The sequence below is a fragment of the Ictidomys tridecemlineatus genome, chromosome 16, assembly GCF_052094955.1.
Source record: "Ictidomys tridecemlineatus isolate mIctTri1 chromosome 16, mIctTri1.hap1, whole genome shotgun sequence".
NCBI classification, from domain to species: domain Eukaryota; kingdom Metazoa; phylum Chordata; class Mammalia; order Rodentia; family Sciuridae; genus Ictidomys; species Ictidomys tridecemlineatus.
In genome coordinates, this window is record NC_135492.1 from 1747554 (window position 1) to 1753826 (window position 6273).

Here is a 6273-nt window from a genome sequence, read left to right on the forward strand (position 1 = left end):
CTCAACTAATTGTAGTTTCTTTTGCCTGATGCTTTTGTATGTTATATCTGATTTAACTTTTGATATGAAATTAAAGGCAAGATACTTCTGGATATTACCACCTGCTGGTCCCCTGGTCTGCCAAGAGCCAATTGTCTATGATGATTTTTCTCCCCAAAAGCATTTGCCTCTTTCAGTATTGCTTAAGCCACATTTTAACCATACTACAACCCCTTTTATATATCTGAAGCCAAGGAATTTCTGGCCAGGCAATGGCTGAAAACTTGATGAGATTATTCTATCTATCTATAGTCTGAAGAAAGTTGCCATGATCTGAAATTCATGCTAGTGAACTAAATTGTGCTAAGTCTATGGTGGAGAGAGAACACTGTTGTGCTTATATCATAAAAGATATTTGTAAACTTTGGAAGGCTGGGGAATTTCAGGTATATCCTTGCCCCTTTTATTTTGAGGCTGGCCTCAAATTTGTGGTCCTTCTGCCTCAGCCTTCCAAGTCACTGGATTTGTAGACATGTGCTACCTTGCCTGGCTAAATGTGTAAAACAGAAATATCAAGATCAAGGAAATGTTCAGAGTGAAACTTATGCTGAATAGTTAGGACCTTCCCATTATAGTATATAATGTTTTATGGATTTTTTTTCTGATTAATGAATTTACAAGTATTTAAATCTGTTTCTTTTCTAATGTAGGAATTTAAACACATAAGAAATCAGTATGTTACTTCCATTTTGTGGGTATGGGTTTAATTATGAGATAAGAAAGACTGGTAAACTTAAGAAGAAAAGTGCTCTCATACCTTTATTTTACTCTATATGCATATATCGAATATATAGAGATAGATAGATTCAGTATGTTTTGTTCTAGATTCCGACCTATCAAAAATATTCTGCAGACCTGATTAGATAAGCACTTTCATCCTTGGGGAGAAAAAAAGAGAAAGTGATTTAGTTAACATTCAATACACTGTGCATTATAAATTAAGGTGTAGCACATTGACCAAGATACAAAGCTTATACCATTCTCATGTTACCAAGAGTCAGACGTGGAAGCTTTCTAATTGCAAAATTATTACAACCTTGGTTCCTTAATAGGTTTACCTAGGAAATTATACCTTGAAGTCACATGGTAAGTGTGAAAGCTGATTAATAAAGTACTTATATACCCACAGTAACCTATTTTGTATTTATTTATTGGTACTAGGGGTTGAACCCAGAGGTACTTTACCACTGAGCTACATCTCCAATTCTTTAATAGTTTTTGTACATGTTGTCGGTCCTTTATTTTATTCATGTTTATATACAGTGCTAAGAACCAAACCCAGGGCCTCTCTAAATTGCTATGATTGGACTTGAACTTCTGAGCCTCCTGCCTTACCCTCCAGAGCAGCTGGGATTACAGGCATGCACTTCCACACCCAGGTACCTGGTTTTTTTGTTTTGTTTTGGTACCAGAGATTGAACTCAGGGGTACTCTACTGAGCCACATCCCCAGCCCTATTTTATATTTTATTTAGAGACAGAGTCTTACCAAGTCTCACTTTTGCTGAAGCTGGCTTTGAAATTGTAATTCTTCTGTCTCAACCTTCCAAGCCACTGGGATAACAGGTGTGCACCTTAAAAATGAAAAACGTTGGCAGGCTACATCCAGGTCACACTAGCTGTATAGGAAGTTGAGTTCCCTTTTGTTAATAGGGTGGTTTTCAAAGCAGACTCAGCTTATACATAAGCCCAGTAGGCTGGGAATATAGATCAGTGGTACAGTACTTGCTTACTATGCATAAGACCCTGGGTTCAATCCCCAGCACCATCTAAATCAAAAGTAAACTCAGTGTAAATGATCCATCCAGATTCAGTCAGGATTGGAGGAGTGCCCTTTTGTGGTTTTTGTCTTTGAAAATACCTCAGCCCTGTAGCCAATGAAGGGATGTCAAGGATGTGCTATATATGGGGATCAGAGCTGTAATACATTGAGAGGAGATGGATTCTAAGGACAAGTGAGGAGTTAAATGCTGTTTCCCATCTCTCTAGTCTTTGACCCTAAATTTGACAGGTATGAATGATGTGAACAGCGGGGGGGGGGATGTCAACAAATACAAATGAGAAGTACAAGCCAGATAGAACTGACTTCTTTCCCAAAAAGAGCTGTGTGATCTTCTCTGCCATCACAGAGGATGGTGACTCCCTCTCAGGTCTGTCACACTGTTGCAGAAGAGGGAAGAAAAGGAACAGTTCCTAAAAATCACTGCACCATCTGAAGTTCACAGTGGAAACCACAAAACTTATAAGGAATAAAGCTTTAGGGCATAACACTCATAAAACTTCAACAATGACACATTATAAAAGAAAAAAAAAACTAGGATTACACTTTTGGTGATATTAGGGGTTAAATCCAGGCCATGAAGCATACTAAGGAAGCTCTCTTCCGTTAAGCTACACTCCCAGTCCTATAATATTTTAGTTTTCACCACTATAAGAGGAAGGCACTACAAGAACAACTTTAGAGAAAAAGTTTATTTGGAGCTCAACAGTTTCAGAGGTCTCAGTCCATAGATGGCCATCTCCAATGCTCTGGGCCCAGTTGAGTCAGAACATGTGACAGGAATGCAGCTTTCCAGCCACACCCTACCTGCCCACAGTTAACCATATCAGCGAATTAATGCACTAGTTATGTGTAAGCTCTCATAAACCCAGTCATTTCACCTCTCACATGTGAGTTTTTTAGGGAACAACTTCCATCTAAGTCACAATGTGCATCGAATGTTTAAAAATTATAAATACTACAAATACAGGCTTTCTACCATGAAGACCTAAACTTTGCTTATGGAAGTAGTAAGGATTGATTTGAGTCATGAAGTAACTAGTAGGAGGACGGTTATGTGAGATTAAAGGGAAAGGTAATAGCAGACATAATTGGGTACAGATCACTACTACCACCATAACTAGGAAATAGTTGTGTGCATTCGTTTCAGTTTTTCTTGCAGGAGAAATTGCCAAGTAAACAATTCACATTCTGCTAAAGTTTTCCCCTTATATATTAATCGTATTGGAACCAATTTTGCATGTTCAAACTAAACCATTGCCTGACTTTACAAAAGGATATTCTTTGAATCAAAGCTTTCTAAGCCAATGAAGCCATAGGATCTCAAACATTAGAAATTTTGAAAATCTATTTAGTGGTCATCATATAATATAATCTATCATTTTCATGTTACCTCCCCTGAGATATGAGTAGCAATTCAACCTATTTAGATTAAGTCAAGTGCCAGTGTCACATATCTTCTAAGTACTATACAAGCTGCAAAATATTTGCTACTTTCACATATTCAGAGTTAGGGATGACTTTGTTAGAAGTATTCCATTCACATCTCTCAAACTTAGGTAGTTAAATTTTTCAGAGTCAATCTAGTGTGTTCCAGTATTTGAACATATATTCCACAGTGCTCAGTGGGCCAGGAGCCAGTATTGTCAACTAAACTTTAGGGAGGGGTTTGATTCAAAGGAAGAGGGCTAAGGGTGTGACTCAATGTAGAGTGCTTGCCTAACGTGTGATGCCCTAGATTCAATCACTAGTACCAATAAAGATTCTCATTTTTAAATGTATCCTTGGTTCCTTCACCCTTAATCCTATCATACTTGTAATGCCCCATCCTTTTAAATTCTATTCCTGATTTAGTACTTATGTTAGAGAAGCAGGCTAAGAACTGCAAAAATTTACCCAACCCTCACTCCAATTCATATGACTACTGAAAAATCCTAATGAACAAGATTATTCCAAATATTTCTTGATTCTCCAGACCCAGTGCCTAACTGTTCCCTCCTCACTTTTAGAAAAATGGAAGGATAATCCACTTAAGACTCCTTTACTTTTTTTGAGAGGGAGAGGGGGATACTGGTGGATTTTACCACTGAGCCACATCCCAAGATCTTTTTAATTTTTGCTCAGAGCCTCACTAAATTGCTGAGGCTGACTTTGAATTTGTAATCCTCCTGCCATGGCCTCAAGTAGTTGCTGGGATTATAGATATGTGCCACCATGCCCAAGGTCCCCATTTAATTTTTTTTAAAGGATACCACTAAATTGTTGATGCTGGTCTTGAGTGGGACCCTATACCTCAGCCTCTGAATTCACTGGGATTACAGGCCTGTGCCACTGAACCTGGCACTGGTCAGCCTTGAGTAAACCCTAGCAGCAAAACATGAAAAGTATGAGCAGACAGAAAATAAGTGGGAAAGCCTCTCATCCCTGAGCTAAGTTGGCCCGGTTCTTAAAGATATTTTATCTTTTAAGTCAGATTTCTGTATCTATTGTAGACAAAGCAAATTAATTAAGATATAAATCAGATCCTTTTCTTCCACAGCCAATCTAGCAATGACCAGAAAAGAACCAGTTTCTCACTCTCCACCAGATTGCACTGTTGGTCAGCAATGGCTTTTATAAAAATAGGCACACTTCCCACATTAAGGTAAAAATACCCTTAAAAAAAAAAAAGCCAGGCGCAGCAGCTTGTAAGACTGAGAATCACAAGTTCAAAGCCAGCCTCAGCAACCTAGTGAAACCCTATCTCTAAATAAAATACAAAATAGGGCTTAGACTGCGGTTCAGTGGTTGAGTGTCCCTGAATCAGAAGCACAAAGATTCCAAGTTCAAAGCCAATCTGGGTCATTCAGAAAACCCTGTCTCAAAAGGGCTGTGGATGTCCCTTGGTGGTAATAAGCTTGCATACCATGCATGAGGCCCTGTGTTCAATACCTTCTACCAAAAACCAAACAAATACAACAGTGGTGCAATACTGTACTCCTAGTGACTCCAGGCGGCTCAGCCTATGGGCTGAGACAGTAGGATCCTGAGTTCAAACCTCTCTCTAATAAAATATACAAAGATGCTTGGGATGTGACTTAATGATTAAGTGCCCCTGAGTTAAATCCCCAGTACCAAAAAAAAAAAAAAAAAGACAAGGCATTTAAGTTAAACACACATTCAAAGTTTATCCAGTTGACCTGTGAATAAGGAAAACAACTCAGTGAGACCCTGTATCTAAATTTTAAAAAAATACAAAATAGGCCTGGGGATGTGGCTCAGTGGTGGAGTGCCCCCAGTTTCAATCCCAAGTACAAAAAAAAGATGTATGTATGTATATTCACACATATACACATAGAATATGTACATATGTAAATAATATATTTGTATGTGAGACACAAAAGTACCCATTGTAAAAAAGCAATAAGTTCCAGTATTTTAATATCTTGAACTCACTTGAAGAAATATGTGCATTTCAATAATCCTGATAAAACACTAGAGAAGAAAACAATTTTTGGAAAAAAAAATTTTTTTTTGGTACCCAGGATTGAACTCAGAGCACTCAAACACTGAGCCCCATCATCAGCCCTATTGTTACATCTTATTTGGAGACTGGGTCTCACTGAGTTGTTTAGCACCTCACCATTGCTGAGGCTGGCTTTGACTTAAATATTCTCCTTTCTCAGCCTCCCAAGCCACTGTGATTACAGGCATGTGCCACTGCGCCCGGCAAGAAACTGATTATTTTGCAAATAACTTACTCCTATTATGTTTCTTTTAAACAAGATTTCCAGGTTGTATGGATTACCATGACAATATGATCTAGATAAAAGTATTACACCATACTATTGAGTTTTTCAAAGAAATGTTTTCTGAAAAGATGAAAATGAGAACTCGGGATCAGGCGTTAACACCCAGTTACTTCAACAGGTAAATTCAGGAGGACTGCCAAGCTTGATACAAGCTTGTAATTCCAGTAGATCAGGAGGCAGAGGCAGGAGGATCAAGTTCCCAGGCCAGGCTCAGCAACTTAGCCAAGAGTCTATTTTTAAAAGGGGTGGGGATGTGGCTCAGTGGTTCAACACCCAGGTTCAATCCCTGGTACCCCCAAAAAGAAACAGTACAGTGAGAGACCACCACTAAGAAGAGACAAGACCCACCTTACTCATACAGAACAAATTATTTAGGGGAAGCAAGCTATTCTAAATCCCTTTAAGTGCCTCATACTAAACAGAAAAGATATAAGAACACCTAGCAATCCTAGCCAGGAAATGTCCAGAGACTACGATGTAATAAAGAAAATAAGCATTATTTAAATCTACTCTGGAAGGTATTCTGCTGCAAAGGAACCATCGCAGTCCTAGTCAAAACACACATAAACCAGGTGCAGTGGCACGCGCCTGCAATCCCAACAACTCAGGAAGCTGAGAATTGCTTCAGGTCAACCTGGGCAATTTGGCAAGAACCTGTCAAAGG